General features: G+C 39.1%; 1 long non-coding RNA gene across 1 annotated transcript in view; it reads right to left on the reverse strand.

The window, feature by feature from the left end:
* LOC137225888 (uncharacterized) overlaps positions 1 to 26,914 on the reverse strand; it is a 174,564-nt gene that overhangs the window by 137,229 nt on the left and 10,421 nt on the right. Inside the window, exon 3 of the long non-coding RNA XR_010944073.1 lies at positions 13,366 to 13,467. This is a non-coding gene — a long non-coding RNA (uncharacterized lncRNA). The remainder of the gene's footprint in view (positions 1 to 13,365; positions 13,468 to 26,914) is intronic.

Below are 26,914 nucleotides of genomic sequence, written 5' to 3' on the forward strand. Positions count from 1 at the left end.
TACAGAGGATAGACATAAGTGTGCTGGTTTAACATCTTCAAATTTCAAAATCCAAGTCCATTCAAAATTTTAGTACACAAGGTTTAAAAATATTTTCAGAACTATTCAGGATAAATTTCTCCTTTTTCTTAAGAACACACATAGTAGCACTGGTAGCTCAGGGTAGATATAAGTGAAGTCAAGTAGACTGACTCTCTAAGTGAAAGTCATCCTGCCTTACAGTACTTCAAGAAATCTCAGCACTGGTGAAAAGACTCAATTAGTATATAAAATTTAAAATAATATTGTTCACAGTTCTTGGTTTCACTGGGCTTCTGGATTTGATTTGGAGGTATTAAATTAGCTTAAGCTCAGGAGGAGAATGCACTAATACAAGTACCCACTTAGACTTCAAAAATGTCAACAAAGATATAAAATATGGTCTTTGTTAGTAAACTGTCAGCAGAAAACAGTTACATATTGCTTCAGTTGGAAAAAAAGAAAATTCTAGGAGGAAACAAAACAGTTTTCTAGAAGGTAAATATATTCAACTAGCATAGTATGGTCTTAACAGTGAGTAAACCTGGGCTGGAATCCAGATCTACAACTAATAAATGTGATAAGCAACAAGCATGATACTTAGTTTCTCTGCACCTTCCTTATCTGCAGAAACACCTACCTCATAAACATGTTGTACAAATTAAACGGGATTGTGTTTATAAAATAATTAGCACAGGCAATGTGGTCAAGATGGCGGAGAAGGAAGACCCTGAGCTCATCTCCTCCCACAGGCACACCAAAATTACAACTATTTACAGAGCAACTATTGATGAGAACAATCTTAAGACAAGCAGAAGAGATTTGCTAGGACTAAAGATATAAGAAGGAACCATAACGAGATGGGTTGGAGGGGCAGAGACAAGATACAACAAAGACCCACACACTTGAGTAGGCGACCAACAAACAGGAGGATCATCACAATTACAGAGGTTTTCCCCGAAGAGTCAGGGGTCCAAGCTCCGCATCAGGCTCCCTGGACCTGGGGTCCTGAACAAGGAAGATGAACCCCCAGAATGTCTGACTTTGAAGGCCAACAGGGCTTGCATATGGCAGAGCTGAAGGGCTATAGGAAACAGAGACTCCACCCTTAAAGGGCACATGAAAATCTCACGTGCTTCAAGACCCAATGCAAGGGCAATAATTTGAGAGCAACCTGGGTCAGACCTACTTGCCGATCTTGGAGAGCCCTCCAGAGAGGCAGCAGGCAACTGGAACTCCACCTAAGGATACAGACTCTGGCAGCAGCCATTTGGGGTAGCTTGTTCTACCATAAAAACATTGGTAATGGTAACCACCATTTTGGAGTACTCCCTCTAGTGAATGAGCACAAAGGGATTATCCACACACCAGCTGGTTGGCACCACTCCTGGGACATGCCAATTCAAGAAGCCAGCCACGCAGGGACCCAGCCCTGCCCACCGGTGGGTCAGCAACAGCTATAGGCCCAGCCATGAGCTGCTCAGCCAGCTGCCCCAGAACCTAGCCCTGCATATCAGTCGGCTGCCACCAACTCCAGGATCCCCAGACCCCACAGTCAGCCATGCTGGAATACAGCCCCACATGCCAGTAGGCTGGCACCAGCCCCCAGATACTCAGGAACCAGCCCCATCCACCAGCAGGCCAACACCAGCCCCTGGACCAATGACCAGTGCTGGGACTCCCTGGGACCTGCTGCCAGATATGTTGGGAGCCCCACCTACCAATAGCTGGCAGCCTTCCCACAAGGCAGGGCCTGGCAGCCAACTAGGGTGGGGGCCAGCCTTGACAACCAGCCCACCCACAGTATCAGCCCTAATACAATAGAAGAGCCCATGCAACCTGTATGGGGGCACCCCTAGAGCATATAGTTCTGGTGACCAGAGAGGAGTATGCTGTGGGGACCCACAGGACATCTCTTACATAAGGCCACTTCTTCAAGATCATGAAACATAACCAATCCACCAAATACATAAAAATAAAAACAGAATTAGGCAAAATGAAACAACAGAAGAATATGTTCCAAATGAAGGAACAAGATAATCCCAGAAGAAAAACTAAGCGAAGTGGAGATAAAGCAAAGCTACCCTATAAAAAAATTCAAGTAATGATAATAAAGATGCTCAAGAAATTCAGGAAAAGAATGAATGAAGAGAGTGATAAGTTTTTTTTTTTTGTTTTTTTTTTGCGGTACGCGGGCCTCTCACTGTCGTGGCCTCTCCCGTCGCGGAGCACAGGCTCCGGACTCGCAGGCTCAGCCGCTCCGCGGCATGTGGGATCCTCCCGGACCGGGGCACGAACCCGTGTCCCCTGCATCGGCAGGCGGACCCTCAACCACTGCGCCACCAGGGAAGCCCGAGAGTGATAAGTTTAACGAAGAGTTAACAAGAAGAACCAAACAGAGCTGGAGAATACCACACTGGAAAAAAAAGTTTACATCAACAACAGAAGGCATCAACAATAGATTAGATGGTACAGAGAAACAGATCAGTGAACTGGAAGACAGAGTAGTGAAAATCACCCAAGTGGAACAGAAAAAAGAAAAAATAATTTTTTAAATGAGGACAGCTTAAGATACCTCTGAGACAACATCAAGCATACTAACTTCTGCACCTTTTCCAAAAGGTGAAAGAGAGAAAGGTGCAGAAAAATTATTTGAAAACATAATAGCTGAAGACTTCCCTAACCTGGGAAAGGAAATAGACATCCAGGCTAGGAAACACAGAAAGTCCCAAACAAGATCAACCCAAAGAGATCCACAACAAGACACACTGTAATTAAAATGGCAAAAATTGAAGAGAGAATCTTAGAAGCAGCAAGGGACAAGTAAGTAGTTACATAAAAGGGAACGCCCAAAAAACAATCAGCTGACTTTTGAGTGGAAACACTTCAGGCCAGAAAGGAGTGGCATGACATATGCCACTGTGATGAAGTAAAAACCTACCAACCAAGAACCCAGCAAGGCTATCATTCAAATTCAAAGGAGAGATAAACTTTTACAGAGAAGCAAAACCTAAAAGAGTCTGACACCACTAAACTGGCTTTATATGAAGTGTTACAAGAACTTGTCTAAGTGGAAAAGGAAAGACCATAACAAGAAATACAAACATCAGAAAAATCTCATTGGTAAAGGCAAGTATATAGTAAAGTAGTAGATCAACAACTATATATGAAGCCGGTAAGAAGGTTAAAAGACAAAAGTAGTAAAATTATCTATACCCACAATAGTTAAGAGATTTACAAAACAGAAAGATGCAAAATATAAAGTCTAAAACATTAAATGTGGTGAAGGAGAGCCACTATGGAAAACAGTATGAAGGTTCCTCAAAAAATTAAACTAGAAGTACCATACAATTCAGCAATTCCACTTCTGAGTATTTTTCCAAAGAAAACAAAAATACTAATTTGAAAAGATATACGCATCCTTATGTTCACTGCACCATTACTTACAATAGCCAAGATATGGGAGCAACCAAAACGACCGTCAGTAAATGAACAGATAAAGAAAAATTGTATATATATATATATATGGTATATTACTCAGCCATAAAAAAGAATGAAGTATTGCCATTTGTGACAACATGGATGGACCTAGAGGGTATCATCCTAAGTGAAACAGTCAAACAGAGAAAGAAAAATACCATGATTCACTTATATGTGGAACCTAAAAAACAAAACAAATGAATAAACATAACAAAACAGAAACAGACTCCTAGATACAGAGAACAGACAGGGGGTTGTCAGAGGGAAGGGGGTGGTGAGGGGATGAGTGAAATAGATGAAGAAGATTAAAAGGTATGAACTTCCAGTTACGAAATAAATGAGTCATGGGGATGAAATGTACATCATAGGGAATACAGTCATTGATATTGTAAGAGATTTGAATGGTGACAGATGATAACTAGATTTTTTGTGGTGAACATTCTGTAATGTATAGAAATATTGAACCACTGCCTTGCGTACCTGGAACTAACATAGTATTGTCAGTCAAGTATACTTCAATAAAAATAAATAAATAAAAATAAAAATAAAATAAAATATTTAGTTCAGTAGGTTTTTAGTAAATGGCATTTACAACCACATAATTCCCTAAAGTTGTACATCCCAGAAAAATCAAGGATTAACTAGTTCTGAAGAAGAGCTCAGGCTCTTTGGCCTCCTATAAGCCATGTAGGATTGAAATGAAAACAGCATATATTCTCAGCTAATTAGGAGGGTCTGTATTAGAAATTAAACAGTAGAGAATTGCTTAGAAAACTTTACAATTTTCCTTTACAACCCAAGATTCCACAATATTCCAGTGGCAGAAAATGAGGAGTCTTTCACACTTTTCCTCACTGTTACATCTTTGCTGCATTCCATGTTTTGCTGCAGCAAAGATAGAGAGGTTAAAGGCCTGGTAACGCAATTCAGATTGATAACCAGCCCAGGCGCAGAAGTCAGCCTTGTCAGAGACAATGCTCTCACCCTTAGTTTTGAGATCAAACTCAAGTCTCAACGTCTTGATTTAAGAGAGATCAACAGCACCTGGGAGGGAGGAAGGGAAACATATTTCTCCTTAAGATTCTCCTTCTCTCTCTGGAGTTACTGAGTTTTCATCTTGTGTGTATTTTCCAGTTGCCAAACTGTTTGTACAAAACACAAAGCAGGTGAGTAAAAGCAACCACCTCTTGGAGTTCTTTCCATGGAGGCTGCCTCTGAAACAAGCTGTCCATAGTTGAGTAAAAGGTTATTAAAATAATTCCATCACCACCTCTCAATAAGAGGCCCTAGCCCTCTTCAGCACTAACCCGCACTGCAGAGTGACCCATAGAAAACCCGACTGTGTGGCCATGATGCCTGCACGGAGTAGGAGAGTTACATGTCTTTCTCTTCCAGCAAGGGTCAGATGACTACTTCATTCATGTCTCAAAGAAATTCCAAAAACGTTAAAAAATCCAACACCCAAGAACTAATTACCCAAGAAATAATGTTTCTGGGTAAACTTCGACAACATTATAAAAATTAGAGTCTAGTAGAAAAGTGGTCCACTTCTCAGCTTCACCAGCTAAATGACCTTAGCCAAACAAATTAAAAATTGAAGTGTCAGTTTCCTCAGCTGTAAAACGCAGAGACACCATGTTCCTACCTGTTAATACAAACTACAAATTAGAAAGGATATTATGATTGGTACTTCCTCATGAAATATAAAGGACAAGAAATCAAGAAGGTGTACTAAGCAGAAAACCTCTGTATTTCTTCACATACCAGTTACACCGTCAAGCTGCTTAGTTGCAAAGAAGCACATGCATTCTACAACAGATGAAATTGGGCATTTTTTGTTGTTCTTAAGCTTTTCTTGGCAAATCAATATTTCTATCCACATGGCTGGTGATAGGCATTTCTCTCCTAGGCTTTGAGTAAAACAATGGAAAACTCTATTGAACTAAAATGCTATCTCCTCGAACTGATAGACTCCCCCAAAGAAGTTGTACCTTCACAATAATATAATGTATCCAGACGAGTAATGAAAACTTCATCATTCAGACTTGCCTTAAATGACATTTGATCTCTGAATAAAACTACTGAAAATATTCAAATTTTGCAGCTCTTTGGAGGGTGGAAGTATATTGAAGAATATGTAAAAATCAAATGAACTGCCAGAAACATCCCAAAATATTTCACACACTGGATAAGTGGTAAAAATGCAACACTCCTGACCATTTAATAAAACCAACAGTGTCTTGGGTCTGTCACATAACCAGCTGGTCAATGAATATTTTCCAAGTGTCTAGGACATGCCTAGTACATGCGATGAAATATCGAATGAATATAATATTAATTCTTGCTAACAAAATATATAAGCTCTAGAGGACAAAGAAATGTATAGCATGTTTCCTGTGATACTAAAGAAAGACCTAAAGAACAAATAATTTTGATTATGTGACAAATGCAAGCAAACAGAGCTAGCTCCCTTATTCAGGCCAAGGCAGGAAATTTGGTGGCCAACTAAACCTGACCCTCAACTATATTATTAGTATTATTTTCCCACAAAATAGCCACAAAAAGTTCCTATGACCTTGTCACAATTTCTTTGTTAAAGTAATGGAAGCATCCTTCCCAATGAAAACCCCATGATATCTGCTTAAGGGGAAGATAATTCTGATCTGCCAGCTGCCTATCATGTCTCATCTAGATGCTGAGTAAGCAAATGAAGGGAAACTGACCCTGGTGTCTCTGACACAAGTAACAAAGCTCAGACTCCTGCTGCCATGTCTGCGTGATTAGATTTATTCATCTAGAGCAGTGAGACTGAGTCACGGGTACAAGAGCCTCCTCTCCTCAGTTTAATAATACCCTACTTCGTTAGACACCAGGGTGTCCTGCAGAGATAACCGGAGGACAAGAGATGCCAGGAAATTATTGTTTTTACTGGGGAGGACAAAGAGTGATTATTATGACCTAAGTGCCCTACAGGATCATAAAAACACTTTCAAATTGAAAGACTGCATATATAAGCCCTACACAAAGGCATGTGCAGGACAGTTAATCAAGGTACTAGAAGAAGGAGGCTTTGCTTTAATGAAAGCCTATTAGCTGAGACGTATATGCCTCAGGTTTCCTTCAAAATGGAAATAGGTATATGTAATACACCGCCATCGTCAGAGTAATATAACTTTGTCCCTTTTCCCTTTGCATTTTAAGTGCTGCTGTCAAACATGCCTGAACTGGGCTTGTTAGCTTTTAATTCGCTTTAGAGACCATTGGCAATCTTAACCATTTTAAAGACATGCTATATCACAAGTACGGTTTTCCAATTCGCTGGGATGCTGGATCAGATTCAGGAGTCCCACCCAAAATCAATTTTACAATTGCCAAAGCCAAGTGCCAGGGGCAAAAGAATCTGTATGATTTAAAGACTTTATAGTGTCTGTAAACCCTAGAACGTTTACAGCTTCCTCTAATTGGACAACCTATACAGAAATCCCTCTTGTCACCAACCTGAAAATGATACATTTAAAACATGATATAGAGCATTTTCTCTCCAAAATAAAATACAAAAATTAGCTAAATAGATATACCAACCATACATATTTTTTTTTTAAATGCTAACTGACTGGGAACATCTTCAAATTAACAAATAATAGATGAAAACTGGTTGGCTACCCTGTTAAAACTAACATGAGCCTAGTATTCTTCCACGCGGTAAGTTCTGTGATTAAAATTCAATAGTGTTTACTATTGTATTTCCAGGAACTATAACATCTATAGAATGTTAATATACTCTAAACATTTATGTTGCAATTATATTGAATTTGACTCATTTACTTAAATCCTCAAAGTATTTCATTGCTAGGAAAGTAGGATAAACCTTTAATATTTTTTTTATTTAGTGATATATCAGGTGGCCTAATTCTCACCTAAAAGGATTTTTACATTTTTCTTCTATTCCTTGACTTTCACCATTTCAGCTAAACTTTAGACTCTGCCTTGCCCAATACCACAATTTTCATTTTGACCTATGGAAACCCTATTGAATTTCAATGCCTAGCTTAAATTTTTTTAAAAGTGCTTTTTCGCAAGAAAGCTATCGAAGTAACTACTAAGGTTTAGCCCATATGGTACTATTAATAGCCATTTAGAAAGGAAATTATAAATCTAAAATATGAATGTAATTTTTTTTTACTCTCTACAAAACTCACTTTATTATTTTTGTGTAAGCTAAGTTGTATAATAATGATTTGATATACGTATATTTTGCAAAAGGATTACTGCAACAGGGTTAGTTAACCCCTCCATCACCTTACATAATTACCTCTTTTTTTGTAATGAGAACATTTAAGACATACTCTGTTAACAACTTTCAAGTATATAACACAGTGTTGTTAACTACAGACACCATGGTGTACATTAGATCCTCAGAATATATTCCTCTTTCAACTGGAAGTTTGTACTTTTTGACCAACATCACCCCCATTTTCTCCACCTCACAGCTCCTAGAAAATTATGTGTGCATGCCTATTACTCACCATAGGTGTGAGGTGTATGGTGCTGATGACGGAACCAAAGCCAAATGAGGCTGTAGCTGGGTCACCCAGGGGTACAGAGCTGTTTCTAGGTTTGTAGCTGGGACAATGGTAAGCAAATCAGCTGCCTGGATGCGGATCTCTCTTCTCAAAATGACTCTTCTCGTTGCAGCCTCCTTGGACTGCCCTGAAGTTTCACAGTTTCCTACCTCAATCCCACAGTTGCCACAAAAGCACTTCTGTCTGTGGATGAATGTCAAGTTATTGTTGTTGATGGAGGGATACAAGCGAGAAATGTCTTATTCAGACAATTGGCTGACATCACTCCTCAGATGTGCTACTTCTAAATTGAACCTCCAACAATATAAAAATGAGTTACTGTCATCCCAGAGGCTTGGTACTAAACTGTTGGCTATTAGGACAAAGAAATCTGAGATGTCAATGAGGGTCATGGGTACCCTTAGCGGGCCCCATGTTGCTCCCCAAGCTTCCACTTGACTTATTCTACGTAGGGTTATTAATAATATGAAACATCCAAATAGAGTATTGGAAACAGCACACTCTCCCATTGTCATGACTACCATCACTATCTATTCAGCTTAGTTAAGTTTATAAATAAATACTACACAAAACTTTTCTGATCAAACTAAATCACTGTATTGTCAGAGACATGACTACATAGAATGAGAGGAGTCGTCATAGTTACTGGATCAATCAATCAATCATGTGGTGAGTTATGAAAAGATTGACTGTGAACTAATGTATCTCTTCATGAAAAATGGCACGGCTTAGTTATACACAAGACCGCAGCCTTTCAAAGAGTTACCTTATAAAGCTATATTCTTATTCCGATGTAATTTTCATTGTTCAGAATACCATCCTAAATCTCTTCTTGGCTTTGCCTCCTAAACCAGCCCCATCATGTTTTAACCACATCTAGATATTCAGTCACCTACTTCCCAACTTGATCTCCTATTTTATAAGAGTGAATCTAAAAGATTTTGGCAGTTTCCTACAATCAAATTCACTTTCACTTATTAAAATAATCTGGCATCCCTGATCGTGTGTAAAATGCTCTTTGCTATATATCTGCTCCTCTCCTAAACAGGAGGTACGTGAAATTAAGGACTTTAGAGGATGGAGCAAGAAAGATAAATGACAGTGTGTCAGTTGGACCTAAATGTACACAGGTCACCCTCAAGGGTCTGGAATACAAGAGACAAAGATTTAAGCAACACTTATTTTTTTTTTATCAAAGACAGTACCGAAGGAAGCACCTGCTCTGACTTGTCATTTAGAAAATGAAAACTTGGAGGAATTTCTTTTTATCTCTCCTAGATCTATTATGACCCTGTCAGTGAAAAGATGGAGTGTTGGGGAGTGTTCCTCAGAACACTCAAAATCTCTTGGGGAGTGTTCCTGAGAATGCCCCTGAATGCAGCAAATGCTTATCCCACACTGAATTGAAGACTGAGAGTTTAAATGAGAGAGAGGGACTCAAGGCCTCAGCTGTCTGCTACTACAACAGACGACAGTGTTTAAGAACACAGAATAACTCATGAATTCCAATACACATAGTTAATTCTTTTACAGAGAAAGTTTTTTAACCTAAACTAATCAGGTCTTCTTCTATAAGTGCAAACTAGTTCTTGATTATTTAGAAAGAGAATCACTATTCAGAGAGATAATGCTTCCATATAGGACTATGCTGTTTAAATTTAGCAAAACATCTTGCTTTTATCACTGAACATATTCAGGCCAACAAAAAAATTCCAACATTTTCAAGTACACAGTTATTCTAAAAGTGGAAAAAATTTTGATGCAGTAATTGTGAAAAATATATTCAGTAGAGGCATTTTCAAAATGTTCAGACCCATAGAAACCCCATGGGACTAAATTGATTTCTGAGGTAACGTTTAAGGGCAGTGAGCAAGTTGGTGGTTACTTGTTATAAAATATGTCTTATGACCTCATACTATATCTTTAATTACATTCATTCTTTGGTTAAAGACACTACTTCTAGAATCTCAGTCAGGAGCAGGGAATTGTTTTGTGGCTTCCTCTTTGGCAGCAAACATGGTCACACTGAATAAAAGTCATCACTGACTGGTTAACAGCATCAACTGGGAGACACGAAACTAAAATGAACTATTTTTGGTGCTATTCTTATATAAACTTGTAACACTGAAGCATCAAAATTTCCTAAGGAGATACAAAACAAATTTTAGAAGAGATGAGTTTTGGTTCCACAATATCTCCTGAAAGATGAGAGAGGAGAGATGGATAGATAGATGATAGATAGATAGATAGGTAAATAGCTTGATAGTCCATCAACACCAGTGTTCCACTTTATTATATCATAAAATATCTGCAGACTTGTGCTTCCTTCCATGGAGTTTTTGCCTCCCCAACTACTTATTAGTTGCTTATAATCATGTGCAGGCTCTAAAACAGCTTGTTGTATAAAGTATACAGAAGTGCAATAAAGCAAGAATGTTTTTGAAAAATAATATAAATGGGTACAAAGTTGTGGTGCAAAACACATGCCTAAGAGCTTGAGACAAAGCAAAGCAAATGACTGCAGAAGCAAGTTTAGTCTTACAGAGAAGGAGATGGGTCCTTCGCAAAGTTCCTCTTGTCTGACTGCAGACAGTTCTCTTTAGAGAACTGGCACTTTCCTTTCCTTCCAGCCACCTTCATTTCCTTGTGTCCACGTGAAGTCTAAGGATAGTGTCATCATTCAAACATCATTATTGCTCCCCTTATTGCTCTTTACTAGACTTGACCTAAGTTCCCAATGGTGGAGGATCAGTGTGAGAATTTGGAAAGCTTGGGTTACTGTATCAGAAAAATGTAATGGCTATATCTGTTACCAAACTCATCTCCCCACTTAGGGATATCTGTATATAAACAGAATAGCTTACATAACCTTGCCTAATAGCTGCCTATTGAGTGGGCTTTATACAGAAGGAACTAGAGAAGGAATACTCAGGAAAAGGAGTGTCTCTTTGAACTTTCAAAAGTATTTCCATTTCACAAACACAAATTCAAATACAAATTGTGAGTTGGTCACTTCTGCAACTGAGACAAGGGTAATTAGAAGAACAGAATACATTTCTGGGCTCATCCCTTTAAAACAGTAACCCAAACACAAAGCCATCATGGATGCAACCCTGTGCCTGTTACTAAACCTGCCTGGTCATCCATTCCCTCTTCTGCAAAAGAGAGGTAAATAGTATTACCTAAAGCATATGTTTGCGTTAAGGATTCAGTGAGTGAATCCAAATAGGGCACTTTGTCTGGCACATAGTAAGGACTCCACACAGGACAGAGAAAGTGAAAAGGTGGAGGAAGACACCAGCAGAAGGGGGAGAAGGAGGAAGAAGAGGTCACTGGCAATTCTACCAGAAAAGAAGGAGGCCTTGAATGCCTCCACAAGATCCCTGTCTGTCCCACTCTCGATCAACGTGCTCTTCTCCCTCGATTCTGATTCCAGCAACTCACAACCTTAGCTGTGCGTTAGAATAGCCTGGAAGACTTAAAATCCTGCTGCCCAGGCTGCCCTTCAAACCAGTGAAATCAGAAACCCTGGGATGCAACCCTGGCAGCAGGAGTCTGTAAATCTCTATAGGTGATTCCAACATGAGCTAAGGTTTGAGAACAATTACTCTGTTCCAGCCTCATCTTCATATTCCTAGCCAACGTTAGTTGAGTTCTCATTGGCTCTGGTGTAGCACTTTAAGCCCAGTAAGTCTAAAACACGCTGGAAAGAATTATTTTTTTAATGAATATATTCTTTTAGCAAAAGAGAAGTGTATGTATGAAAACACATAACTTTAAACTTCTTGGCATTGTTAGCTATGTTAGGCTTATTTTTAAAAAGAGGAGCCAAGTTAGCCCATAACATATTGACTCACAAATAAAAATGTCCTTCCTTACAGGGAGAAGAATATATAATAGGCTGTGGAGCTCAATGTCAGCCTAATCTTTAAGGTTTATATGCATTTCCAGGAGAAGAAGTTTCAAAGTCCGGACCTATAGGGATTTTTTCAAATGCTGCTTCAATAAAACCTTGCCCTGGACCACTTAAATGCTTGAATGGAAAGCGGCTATGGTAAAATTATGTGCCGTAAAACGTACTCGTAAAATTACATGATCAAGCAAGAGTTCTCAGAATCTCCTCTCAGAAATATCATATGCAAATTTTTGTTTTGCTTGATGCTGATTTGAGTAAAATTTATTTCTATCATCAATTAGAGAAATGCAAACAGATCTGAGATTTGAAACCATGTTTAAAAAGAAAAAACATTACCTACCTGAGCATGACAGAAACAAAGATTTATCTTTCCATTACGTTACCACAATGGGCAAATGGTTACAATTATGAGCAAGCCCTTTAAGGTAATAAATGAATTTTTCATAAGACATCAGTTTTTACTAGCTGTTATAATCATTTTATCCTTATTGTGTTCTCCAACTTGCCAATAACATCATTTTAACATTCTTATGCAACAAGCCATGTTCTACTATGTGGCCTAATATTTCATTTTAATATCTATTCATCTTCAACAGCTCGGGCTCTCCGAGGCCTTGAAGAAGCACTCTGTCTCTGGTGAGGTGTCAGTTTAAGTGTGATGTATTATTCAGCTTGGCAAAGGAGGTGTAACCTCTCAGTGGCAATCATGAGAATCACAGGGAAAGAAGTGTACAAACATCTGGGACCCAAAAGTCATTTCACTGGCTAATAGTGTCTGGGCTTTGCTAATGGATCTTATTTAAAATGCAGGACACCATTTACACATTTTTAAAAACCCTATACTATACACCTAAAAAGACATTCCATTTCAATTACAGTATTGTACATAGTGCAGAAAGCAAGGTCCCCAGTGTGACTTGCTGATAGCTCTGAGGCTAGCATCTCAGGGGAGGCAGCCGGGAGCACGACCCAAATCCCACTGTCTTCTCTTCTCAAGACCAAATGCTCAGTATTCATCCTAACAGATGTAGGTGAGTGCCCTGGCTGTCGTCCTCATATAACAAGACAGTACAGTAGAGGGTTAAAAACACAGGCTGTGGACTCAGAAAGACCAAGGCAAAAATCTTACTTTGTGACCATGGCCAAATCCCTTCTCTATGCCTCGGCTTCCTCATCAGGTACATGGTATTATTGCTCAAAATATTTGCTGCTCCATCCTGGGGGAGAATTATACTCTCTTACCTCATTGTCTTCAGGCTTGGATGTGTGTCTTGCTTCGGCCAATGACATGTGAGATAAGGTGGCATGTGCCATTTTAAAGCAGTAGCATTAAGAGCCATAACACAGTTCCACCATGATCTCTCTTACCTGTACCACGAGACTCGGGATGTCCTGGATGGAAGCTGCTCCCTTTACCAGGTTCCATGGAGCAAGACTGCTGCTCACGGTATCTTAGACACGTGATAGACACTGTGTGAGACAAAAATAAACCTCTGTGGATACAAGCCCAGACTGAGTTATACATCTCATATATGATGAGGATAATGATAGTACTTAACAAGCTAGGCTGTGTGAGCACTAAATGAGAAAATACCCATAAAGAAACTATAAAGGGTCTGGCACACGGAGAGCATTCAATATTACCCATTGTTACTACCGGCATACCTCAGAGGTATGGTTCTAGACTACCATCAGAAAGTAAATATCACAATAAAGTGAGTCACACAAATTTCATGGTTTCCCAGTGTACATATGTTATATTTACACTACACTGTAAATCTATTAATTGTCAATAGTATTATGTCTAAATAAAATGTACATATCTTAATTTTAAAATATTGCTAAAAAATGCTAACCATCATCTGAGCCTTCATCGAAGTTATAATCTTTTTGCAACAGTAACATCAAAGCTCACTGATCACAGATGACCATAACAAATATAATCATAATGAAAAAGTTTGAAATATTGCCAGAACTACCAAGATGTGACACAGAGACACAAACTGAGCAAACGCTGTTGGAATAATGGACCCAATAGACTTGCTCAACACAGGGTTGCCACAGACCTTCAGTTTGTAAAAAACACAGTATCTGTGAAGTGCAATAAAGTGAAATGCAATAAAACAAGCTGTGACTGTATTAACATCACAAATATATCTAAGTCAAAGATGAGGTTGTAATGATCATAATATCTGCCCTCTACAAGTATGAGACTTTTATCCCTTCTTCACAAGAAGTCACAAACTTCGATTATGTGTTCTGTCCTACTCATCCACATGAGAATTGCTAATCCAATTACATTCATTCACTGATTAAATCATCTGTGACTGGGTAGGACTGCCAGATTTAGCAAATTAAAATACAGGATCCTCGGTAACATTTTAATTTCAGGTAAACAAGGAACTTTTTTTTCAAATAAGTATATCCCATGTAATATTGGGGGCATACTGAGTTTTAACAAATGTGCTGTTTATCTGAAACTCAAACACAACTAGTGTCCTGTACTACGTCTGGTAACTATAAACTGGAAGAATGTGCATTCCTGGGCTGATAGTCACAGTATGTCCTTCTTTCCCTCTTTTTCTTTAAACTTTTGGATCCTGAAATATGTCAGAAAAAACATTTGGAACAATAGACACATTTGGTTGTAGAAATGTAATTGTGTCAGTACTGTGCACCAAAAGAAACAATAGGCCAAAGATCAGAATATTTAGGTTTTAGTCCAAGTTCTGTGACTAACTAGTTTTACATTCTTCAATACATCACTAATACTTCTCTAAGCTTCAGTTTTCTCTAATGAGGAAAGTTGGATTTTAAATTTTCTAAGATATCTTTTTGTTTAAAATTTTAACTATCTTCAATGGGATATTTACAATGAAAACTTTCTATTTAAATTATAGGATTCCTTATAAAGCTTTCTAAAAAGAAGGGGATACAACCATGCCGATTAAGTCTTAGACCATTAAGGTCTGTTCTCCTTCCCAATTATAATTAACAACTGATTACATGGGCTTTCTCCATGACAGACACTTTATAAACATTAACTGATTTAAACCTCATAATTGTTCTATGAAGCAAATACTATTAATGTATCCATTTCACAGATGAAACTGAGACAAGATGAAACTGAGACTAAATAACTTGTTAGGATCCCACAACATGTGTGGAAACCTGAGAATGTGAATCCAAGTAATCTGCCTTTACCTTCTCTGTAAGATAATATCATATACATAAGCATAAAACCAAACTAATAATAAGGGCAAGCCTTTAATAATAATTGTTTTTTGGAGAAGAGCGGGGAAGTTCTAGATTGAACAACTGACCTTCAGTATAACTGAGTCACTTTGAGTGATAAAGAAGTACCCAGACCTAGGTGTTAAATAAATGCTGACAGATGAACATTTCAATTAGTTAATAAGGAAGCTTATAATGAGTTGATTTCCCCTTCAGAGTTTTTAATATTTTGACTAAGTTGCAATAGAAACTTTGAAATTGTATAGAAAAACTTTGCATGGCAATTACAGTGTATCATATGTAATAGTGATAAAATTGAGTTTTTGAAAATTCTCAAAGGGGCATCTATTTAGACTCAGTCACCATCTTTCATTGCATTTGAGCCACAAGCAACTGAAACAGTGGCCACTAGTGAATAGTTCTGTTTTCTGCCTTGGCCTTTGAGACGAGTGAAACAGACACTCAGAAAAAGAAACTTAGAAGCTGTCTGGCCCAAGGTCCTTTTGGCTAAGGGGCAGAGTCAATATTTGACCCCAAAGTTCTGAAGTCCTTCATCTTTCCCCTATAATCTAAGGCAGGAGTCAGCTATGGGCCAAATCTGGCCCACCATCTAGTTTTGTATGACCTGCAAGCTAAAGATGATTTTTACATCTTTATATACTTGTACTTTAAATGGTTAAATGACTGCATGCATAATATCTGTGATTCTTTTCTCTTGATCCACAAAGTCTAAAACATTTACCATCTGGCTCTTCACAGAAAAAGTTTGCTAACTCCCAATTTAAGGCTCCAAGAGCTTTGCACAGTGCTGCCATTAGGAATATTAATGGAAGCCACATATGTAATGTACAATTTTCTAGAAGCTGGATTTTTTAAAGGTAGACAGAAACAGATGACAATAGAAAAGATCAATAAAACTAAAAGCTGATTCTTTGAAAAGATAAACAAAATTGATAAACCTTTAGTCAGACTCATCAAGAAAAAAAGGAAGAGGGCCCAAATCAATAAAATCAGAAATGAAAAAGAAGTTACAATCGACACCACAGAAATACATAAGGATCGTAAGAGATTACTATGAACAACCATATGACAATAAAGTGGACAACCTAGAAGAAATGGACAAATTCTTACAAAGGTACAATCTCCCAAGACAGAACCGGGAAGAAATAGAAAATATGAACAGATCAATTACCAGTACTGAAATTGAATCAGTAATTTTAAAACTCCCAACAAACAGAAGTCCAGGACCAGATGGCTTCACAGGTGAATTCTACCAAACATTTAGAGACAAGTTAACACCTAGCCTTCTCAAACTATTCCAAAAAATTGCAGAGAAAGGAACACTTCCAAACTCATTCTTTGGTGCCAGCATCACCCTGAAACCAAGACCAAAGAAGCCACAAAAAAGAAAAGTACAGGCCAGTACCATTGATGAACACAGATGTAAAAACCCTCAACAAAATGTTAGCAAATCAAATCTAACAATACATTAAATGGATCATACACCATGATCAAGTGGGATTTATTCCAGGGATGCAAGGATTCTTCAATATACACAAATCAATCAATGTTATAAACCACATTAACAAACTGAAGAATAAAAACCATAAGATCATCTCAATAGATGCAGAGAAAGCTTTTAACAAAATTCAACACCCATTTATGATGAAAACTCTCCAGAAAGTGGATATAGAGGGAACATACCTCAACATAATAAAGGCCATATACGACAAACCCACAGCCAACATCATACGCAATGGTGAAAAGCTGAAATTAATTTTAATAATATATTTAATTTAATCTGATAGATCCAAAATGTAATTTCAACATGCAATCAACATAAAAAACTGAGATATTTTATAATTTTTTCATAGGAAATATTTGCAATCCAGTGTGTATTTTACTCTTATAGCACATTTCAACATGAACTAGCCACATCTGAAGTACTCAGGGTCCATGCAAACCAGTGACAGCTACATCAGACCACAGAGGTCCCGAGGTTAATAGCATTTTGTCCTCACAACTCCTCTTTTTCTCATTAAGGATGTTTTATTAGTTTCTCCATTAAAAATTTAGCCCCCAATAGGAACCAAATTTAACATTAGAACTTCTATATTAGCACACTATTCTCACATTCTCCCCAATGGCAAGTGTTTTTGTTATTATTCCTTTAGTGTCAAATTTAATTGATGTTAAATGGATGAAAATGATTTTATTAACATTCTTTAAGTTGATATTTAAGGTATTTTAAAAAAAATAATAAAATTGGGTTATGTTTTTTGTTTTGGGGTAAGATTTATAGAGCCCATCAACCACTCTCCAGGTCTTCCCCCTATTTTATTATTATTTTTTACATCTTTAATGGAGTATAATTGCTTTACAATGCTGTGTTAGTTTCTGCTTTATAACAAAGTGAATCAGTTATACATATACATATGTTCCCATATCTCCTCCCTCTTGCATCTCCCTCCCTCCAACCCTCCCTATCCCACCCCTCCAGGCGGTCACAAAGCACCGAGCTGATCTCCCTGTGCTATGTGGCTGCTTCCCACTAGCTATCTACCTTACATTTGGTAGTGTATGTACGTCCATGCCACTCTTTCACTTTATCACAGCTTACCCAACCCCCTCCCCATATCCTCAAGTCCATTCTCTACTAGGTCTGTGTCTTTACTCCCGTCTTACCCCTAGGTTCTTCATGACATTTTTTTTTTCTTGGATTCCATATATATGTGTTAGCATACGGGATTTGTTTTTCTTTTCTGACTTACTTCACTCTGTATGACAAACTCTAGGTCCATCCACCTCACTACAAACAACTCAATTGCATTTCTTTTTATGGCTGAGTAATATTCCATTGCACATATGTGCCACATCTTCTTTATCCATTCATCCGATGATGGACACTTAAGTTGTTTCCATCTCCTTGCTATTGTAAATAGAGCTGCAATGCACATTTTGGTACATGACTCTTTTTGAATTATGGTTTTCTCAGGGTATATGCCCAGTAGTGGGATTGCTGAGTCATATGGTAGTTCTATTTTTAGTTTTTTAAGGAACCTCCATACTGTTCTCCATAGTGGCTGTACCAATTCACATTCCCACCAGCAGTGCAAGAGTGTTCCCTTTTCTCCACACCCTCTCCAGCATTTATTGTTTCTAGATTTTTTGATGATGGCCGTTCTGACCAATGTGAGATACCTCATTGTAGTTTTGATTTGCATTTCTCTAATTATTAATGATGTTCAGCATTCTTTCATGTGTTTGTTGGCAATCTGTATATCTTCTTTGGAGAAATGTCTATTTAGGACTTCTGCCCATTTTTCTATTGGGTTGTTTGTTTGTTTTTTTGTTATTGAGCTGCAAGAGCTGCTTGTAAATTTTGGAGATTAATCCTCTGTCAGTTTCTTCATTTGCAAATATTTTCTCTGACTCTTAGGGCTGTCTTTTGGTCTTGTTTATGCTTTCCTTTGCTACGCAAAAGCTTTGAAGTTTCATTAGGTCCCATTTGTTTATTTTTGTTTTTATTTCCATTTCTCTAGGAGTTGGGTCAAAAAGGATCTTGCTGTGATTTATGTCATAGAGTGCTCCACCTATGTTTTCCTCTAACAGTTTGATAGTTTCTGGCCTTATATTTAAGTCTTTAATCCATATTGAGCGTATTTTTGTGTATGGTGTTAGGGAGTGTTCTAATCTCATACTTTTACATGTATCTGTCCAGTTTTTCCAGCACCACTTATTGAACAGGCTGTCCTTTCTCCATTGTATATTCCTGCCTCATTTATCAAAGATAAGGTGACCATATGTGCATGGTTTATCTCTGGGCTTTCTATCTTGTTCCATTGATCTATATTCTGTTTTTGTGCCAGTACCATATTGTCTTGATTACTGTAGTTCTGTAGTACAGTCTGAAGTCAGGGAGCCTGATTCCTCCACTTCCGTTTTTCGTTCTCAAGATTGCTTTGGCTGTTCGGGGTCTTTTGTGTTTGCAGACAAATTGTGAAATTTTTTGTTCTAGTTCTGTGAAAAATGCCAGTGGTAGTTTGATAGGGATTGCATTGAATCTGTAGATTGCTTTGGGTAGTAGAGTCATTTTCACAATGTTGATTCTTCCAATCCAAGAACATGGTATATCTCTCCAGCTATTTGTATCATCTTTAATTTCTTTCATCAGTGTCTTATAATTTTCTGCATACAGGTCTTTTGTCTCCTTAGGTAGGTTTATTCCTAGGTATTTTATTCTTTTTGTTGCAATGGTAAATGGGAGTGCTCTCCTGATTTCACTTTCAGATTTTTCAACATTAGTGTATAGGAATGCCAGAGATTTCTGTGCATTAATTTTGTATCCTGCTACTTTACCAAATTCATTGATTAGCTCTAGTAGTTTTCTGGTAGCATCCTTAGGATTCTCTATGTATAGTATCATGTCATCTGCAAACAGTGACAGCTTTACTTCTTCTCTTCGGATTTGGATGCCTTTTATTTCCCTTTCTTCTCTGATTGCTGTGGCTAAAACTTCCAAAACTATGTTGAGTAAGACTGGTGAGAGTGGGCAACCTTGTCTTGTTCCTGATCTTAGTGGAAATGCTTTCAGTTTTTCACCATTGAGGACGATGGTGGCTGTGGGTTTGTCATATATGGCCTTTATTATGTTGAGGAAAGTTCCCTCTAAGCCTAGTTTCTGCAGGGTTTTTATCATAAATTGGTGTTGAATTTTGTCGAAAGCTTTCTCTGCATCTATTGAGATGATCATATGGCTGTTCTCCTTCAATTTGTTAATATGGTGTATCACATTGATTGATTTGCGTATATTGAAGAAACCTTGCATTCCTGGAATAAACCCCACTTGACCATTGTGTATGATCCTTTTAATGTGCTGTGGGATTCTGTTTGCTAGTATTTTCTTGAGGATTTTTACATCTATGTTCATCAGTGATATTGGCCTGTAGTTTTCTTTCTTTGTGACATCCTTGTCTGGTTTTAGTACCAGGGTGATGGTGGCCTCGCAGAATGAGTTTGGGAGTATTCTTCCCTCTGCTATATTTTGGAAGAGTTTGAGAAGGATAGGTGTTAGCTCTTCTCTAAATGTTTGATAGAATTCGCCTGTGAAGCCATCTGGTCCTGGGCTTTTGTTTGTTGGAAGATTTTTCATCACAGTTTCAATTTCAGTGTTTGTGATTGGTCTGTTCATATTTTCTATTTCTTCCTGATTCAGTCTTGGCAGGTTGTGCATTTCTAAGAATTTGTCCATTTCTTCCAGGTTGTCCATTTTATTGGCATAGAGTTGCTTGTAGTAATCTCATGATCTATTGTACTTCTGCAGTGTCAGTTGTTACTTCTCCTTTTTCATTGCTAATTCTATAGATTTGAGTCTTCTCTCTTTTTTTCTTGATGAGTCTGGCTAATGGTTTATCAATTTTGTTTATCTTCTCAAAGAACCAGCTTTTAGTTTTCTTGACCTTTACTATAATTTCCTTCATTTCTTTTTCATTTATTTCTGATCTGATCTTTTATGATTTCTTTCCTTCTGCTAACTTTGGGGTTTTTTTGTTCTTCTTTCTCTAATCGCTTTAGGTGCAAGGTTAGGTTTTTTATTCGAGATGTTTCCTGTTTCTTAAGGCAGGATTGTATTGCTCTAAACTTCCCTCTTAGAACTGCTTTTGCTGCATCCATAGGTTTTGGGTTGTCATGTCTCCATTGTCATTTGTTTCTAGGTATTTTTTGATTTCCTGTTTGATTTCTTCAGTGATCACTTCTTTATTAAGAAGTGTATTGTTTAGCCTCCATGTGTTTGTATTTTTTACAGATCTTTCCCTGTAACTGATATCTAGTCTCATAGCGTTCTGGTCAGAAAAGATACTTGATACAATTTCAATTTTCTTAAATTTACCAAGGCTTGATTTGTGACCCAAGATATGATTTATCCTGGAGAATGTTCCATGAGCACTTGAGAACAATGTGGATTCTCTTGTTTTTGGATGGAATGTCCTATAAATATCAATTAAGTCCATCTTGTTTAATATATCATTTAAAGCTTGTGCTTCCTTATTTATTTTCATTTTGGATGATCTGTCCATTGATGAAAGTGGGGTGTTAAAGTCCCCTACTATGACTGTGTTACTGTGGATTTCCCCTTTTATGGCTGTTTTTATTTGCCTTATGTATTAAGATGCTCCTATGTTGGGTGCATAAATGTTTACAATTGTTATATCTTCTTCTTGGATTGATCCCTTAATCATTATGTAGTGTCCTTCTTTGTCTCTTGTAATAGTCTTTATTTTAAAGTCTATTTTGTGTGATATGAGAATTGCCACTCCAGCTTTCTTTTGGTTTCCATTTGCACGGAATATCTTTTTCCATCCCCTTACTTTCAGTCTGTATGTGTCTCTAGGTCTGAAAAGGGTCTCTTGTAGACAGCATATATATGGGTCTTGTTTTTGTATCTATTCAGCCAGTCTATGTCTTTTGTTGGGAGCATTTAATCCATTTACATTTAAGGTAATTATCGATATGTATGTTCCTAATCCCATTTTCTTAATTATTTTGGGTTTGTTATTGTAGGTCTTTTCCTTCTCTTGTGTTTCTTGCCTACAGAAGGTCCTTTAGCATTTATTGTAAAGCTGGCTTGGTGGTGCTGAACTCTCTCAGCTTTTACTTGTCTGTAAAGGTTTTAATTTCTCCCTCAAATCTGAATTAGATCCTTGCTGGGTAATCTTGGTTTTAGGTTTTTCTCCTTCATCACTTTAAATATGTCCTGCCAGTCCCTTCTGGCTTGCAGAGTTTCTGCTGAAAGATCAGCTGTTAACCTTATGGGGATTCCCTTGTGTGTTCTTTGTTGTTTTTCCCTTGCTGCTTTTAATATGTTTTCTTTGTATTTAATTTTTGATAGTTTGATTAATATGTGTCTTGGCGTGTTTCTCCTCGGATTTATCCTCTATGGGACTCTCTGTGCTTCCTGGACTTGATTAACTATTTCCTTTCCCATATTAGGGAAGTTTTCAACTATAATCTCTTCAAATACTTTCCCAGTCCCTTTCTTTTTATCTTCTTCTTCTGGAACCCCTATAATTCGAATGTTGGTGCATTTAATGTTGTCCCAGAGGTCTCTGAGACTGTCCTCAGTTCTTTTCATTCTTTTTGCTTTATTCTGCTCCGCAGTAGTTATTTCCACTCTTTTATCTTCCAGGTCACTTATCCGTTCTTTTGCCTCAGTTATTCTGCTATTGATACCATCTAGAGTATTTTTAATTTCATTTATTGTGTGTTCATCATTGTTTGTTTCATCTTTAGTTCTTCTAGGTCCTTGTTAAATGTTTCTTGCATTTTCTCCATTCTCTTTCCAAGACTTTGGATCATCTTTACTATCATTATTCTGAATTCTTTTTCAGGTAGACTGCCTATTTCCTCTTCATTTGTTAGGTCTGGTGGGTTTTTATCTTGCTCCTTCATCTGCTGTGTTTTTCTGTCTTCTCATTTTGCTTATCTTACTGTGTTTGGGGTCTCCTTTTTGCAGGCTGCAGGTTTGTAGTTCCCATTGTTTTTGGTGTCTGTCCTCAGTGGCTAAGGTTGGTTCAGTGGGTTCTGTAGGCTTCCTGGTGGAGGGGACTAGTGCCTTTATTCTGGTGGACGAGGCTGGATCTTGTCTTTCTGGTGGGCAGGTCCACGTCTGGTGGTGTGTTTTGGGGTGTCTGTGGACTTTTTATGCTTTTAGGCAGCTTCTCTGCTGATGGGTAGGGTTGTGTTCCTGTCTTGCTAGTTGTTTGGCATAGGATGTCCAGCACTGTAGCTTGCAGGTCGTTGAGTGAAGCTGGGTGCTGGTGTTGAGATGGAGATCTCTGGGAGATTTTCGCCATTTGATATTATGTGGAGCTGGGAGGTCTCTTGTGGACCAGTGTCCTGAAGTTGGCTCTCCCACCTCAGAGGCACAGCACTGACTCCTGGCTCAGCACCAAGAGCCTTTCATCCACACAGCTCAGAATGAAAGGGAGAAAAAGTAGAAAGAAAGAGGATAAAATAAAACAAAATAAAGTAAGCTGAAATAAAGTAAAGTTATCAAAATAAAAAATAGGGCTTCCCTGGTGGCGCAGTGGTTGAGAGTCTGCCTGCCGATGCAGGGGACACAGGTTCGTGCCCCAGTCCGGGAAGATCCCACATGCTGCGGAGCAGCTGCACCCATGAGCCATGACCACTGAACCTGCGCGTCCGGAGCCTGGGCTCCACAACGGGAGAGGCCACAACAGTCAGAGGCCTGCATACCGCAAAAGAAATAAATAATAAATAAAAATAAAAAATAATTATTAAGAAAAAATAAGTTTTTTAAGTAAAAAAAAATAATAATAATGACAGATAGAACCCTAGGACAAATGGTGAAAGCAAAGCTATACAGACAAAGTCTCACACAGAAGCATACACATACACACTCACAAAAAGAGGAAAAGGGGAAAAAATAATAAATCTTACTCTCAAAGTCCACCTCCTCAATTTGGGATGATTTTTTATCTATTCAGGTATTCCACAGATGCAGGTACATCAAGTTGATTATGGAGATTTAATCCGCTGCTCCTGAGGCTGCTGGGAGAGATTTCCCTTTCTCTTCTTTGTTCATACAGCTCCCGGGGCTCAGCTTCGGATTTGGCCCCGCCTCTGCATGTAGGTCTCCAGAGGGCGTCTGTTCTTCGCTCAGACAGGATGGGGTTCAAAGGAGCAGCTGACTCGGGGGCTCTGGCTCACTCAGGCTGGGGGGAGGGAGGGGTGCGGATGCGGGGCGAGCCTGCGGCGGCAGAGGCCGGCGGGACATTGCATCAGCCTCAGGCACGCCGTGCGTTCTCCCGGGGAAGGTTTCCCTGGATCATGGGACCCTGGCAGTGGTGGGCTGCACAGGCTCCCGGGAGGGGAGGTGTGGATAGTGACCTGTGCTTGCACACCGGGTTCTTGGTGGCGGCAGTAGCAGGCTCAGCGTCTCAGGCCTGTCTCTTGGGTCCGCGCTCTTAGCCGTGGCTTGCGCCCGTCTCTGGAGCTCCTTTAAGAAGCACTTTTAATCCCCTCTCCTCACGCACCCGGAAACAAAGAGGGAAGAAAAAGTCTCTTGCCTCTTTGGCAGCTCCAGACCTTTTCCCGGACTCCCTCCCGTCTAGCCGTGGTGCACTAACCCCCTGCAGGCTGTGTTCACGCCGCCAACCCCATTCCTCTCCCTGCGCTCCGACCGAAACCCAAGCCTCAGCTCCCAGCCCCGCCCGCCCCCGGCAGGGGAGCAGACAAGCCTCTCTGGCTGGTGAGTACCGGTCGGCACTGATCCTCTCTGCGGGAATCTCCCTGCTTTGCCCTCCGCACCCCTGTTGCTATGCTCTCCTCCGCGGCTCCGAAGCTTTCCCCCTCAGCCACCCTCAGTCTCCGCCTATGAAGGGGCTTCCTAGTGTGTGGAAACCTTTCCTCCTTCACAGCTCCCTCCCACTGGTGCAGGTCCCATCCCTATCCTTTCGTCTCTGTTTTTCTTTTTTCTTTTGCCCTACTCAGGTACGTGGGGGGTTTCTTGCCTTTTGGGAGGTCTGAGGTCTTCTGCCAGCGTTCAGTAGGTGTTCTGTAGGAGTTGTTCCACGTGTAGATGTATTTCTGGTGTATCTGTGGGGAGGAAGGTGATCTCCGCGTCTTACTCTTCCGCCATCTTCCTCCTCTCTCCAGGCTGCATTTCTATACACTAACAATCAATTCTCACTACCCACAGGTGCTTGGCATTTGAGAGAAAAAGCAGCCTCCTATTGAGAGCCACAGGAAAGCCAGGTCTTGCAGGGCAGAGTCAGGCTTCAGGCTTCAGGCCAAAGCCTTGTCACTCACTCCTTCTGTAGCTCCTGGGACTCCCGGTGTCTGCTCTTGCTTCTATCTGCTGAGGACCCTTCAGCCTGCTGGACCCATCTTTAGGAAAGGACAGCCAGGGCTCTCATCACTCAGGTGATCCACGGACTTCAAGCTGTGAACTCCATCCAAGGTCTTCCAGACTGGCAATGCCGCCAAGCTCCTGGCAGAAGCAATTGCAGTCCTTCTCTGCTGGTGTTGAAGGGTCTGCTGCAGTGGCGGGGGCTGGCTTGGCTCACCGTCGGGACAAGGACATTGGCAGCAGAAGTTCAGCGAAGTACTCTTTGGCGTGAGCCCTCCCGGAGTCCGCCATTAGCCCCACCAAAGAGCCCGTCCCCTCTTTTAATTTCTTCATAACACTTACCATTTAGTCATGTTCATGTATATTATGAAATCTCTTTGTGTATTTTCTGTCCACCATTAAAATGTGAGCTCCAATGCAAGAGGGAGGGGATATGGGGATACATGTATACATACATACATATATGTATACATATATACGTGTATATATGTATACATATGTGTATATATGTATACATATATACAAAGTGCTGATTCACTTCGTTATACAGCAGAAAGTAACATAACATTGTAAAGCAATTATACTCCAATAAACATGTTGAAAATAAATAAATAAATAAATAAAATGACCAACGGGGGGGGGGGAAAAATGTGAGCTCCGTAACGGCAGGGACTGTAAAGTCTTGTCTGCTTCTATATTTCAAGGGCCTAGAACAGTAGCAGGCATATAGTACATGTTAAAAATATATATATTTTGGAGCAAAGGAATGATAAAACTATTCACATATATAAAGCAAGATAAACAGAAAATGTCTCTGAAAAGAGCAATACAGTAAAAAGGCTTTAGCACCCTGGTGTGAACTGCTTTACTCAATCAATTTGGGTGAAACACTGGATTTATTGAACAGGAAAGAATTTTGAAAGGAGAGAGAAAAAACTGACCTTGGTGGATATCTTCTTGGTAATTTTTTTCTACAGCTAACTAGCAAAAGAAGTTGCAAATGTAAAAGATTCTAAAAATACCACTGGTCTCTCATTTTTATGGATGGCTACATCTATTTTTAATTAGATTAACAATATTTTCTACCACCAGTTCTTTCAGTGGAACAGCAGGTGAGTGAGAAGAGAGCCCTATTTTTTAGTTTATTACATTCACCAGCTATTTCTCTTCCTAAAATTTCTGCCAGCACTACGTGGTGAAGTTAGACTAGCAATATGGAAGTTACGTTTCCATGCCCATGAGAAAAGCCTTGAGATAACTTCACAAAACAAAACGTTAGTTTTCATTATATCCACCAGGCCTGCAGGTTCACCTGAGATTCCCTAAGATCCTTAGAGACCTTTTAAATGCAGTAAAATGCCTGCCTCAGGTAAAATTGGCATCACTTTAGAACAAAGGTTTTGTAAGTGGTGGTTTATAACGCACGTAGGAATTGAAAAATACATTTTTCCTTGTCTTGAAGATATGTCTTATTAAGATGGTGTACCCCCTCGAAGACAATATTACTTTTTCAAAAGCTCAAGCTTGCAATAACACTATTTCTTTTGAGGAAGGCGATTTGAACAAATATTATTTCAGGAGATTGTAGATTTATAGGTAGAAAGAGCTCGTCAGATTTTCAGTGTAGAGCTGTGCTAAAAGTGGAGTGAAAGCAAATTGTCAGCCCATAGACAGCAACACTCTATGTGAAAGTCTCTTGAAAATGGTACCCACATCAACACTAAACCTCCTTATTTTAACACTTCCTTCAGGATTCTCCTCATTGCAGCTATTAGGGACATGTTTATATTCTTCTCAAACAACAGATGTTAA

The sequence above is a fragment of the Pseudorca crassidens genome, chromosome 6 (assembly GCF_039906515.1).
Source record: "Pseudorca crassidens isolate mPseCra1 chromosome 6, mPseCra1.hap1, whole genome shotgun sequence".
Lineage (NCBI taxonomy): Eukaryota > Metazoa > Chordata > Mammalia > Artiodactyla > Delphinidae > Pseudorca > Pseudorca crassidens.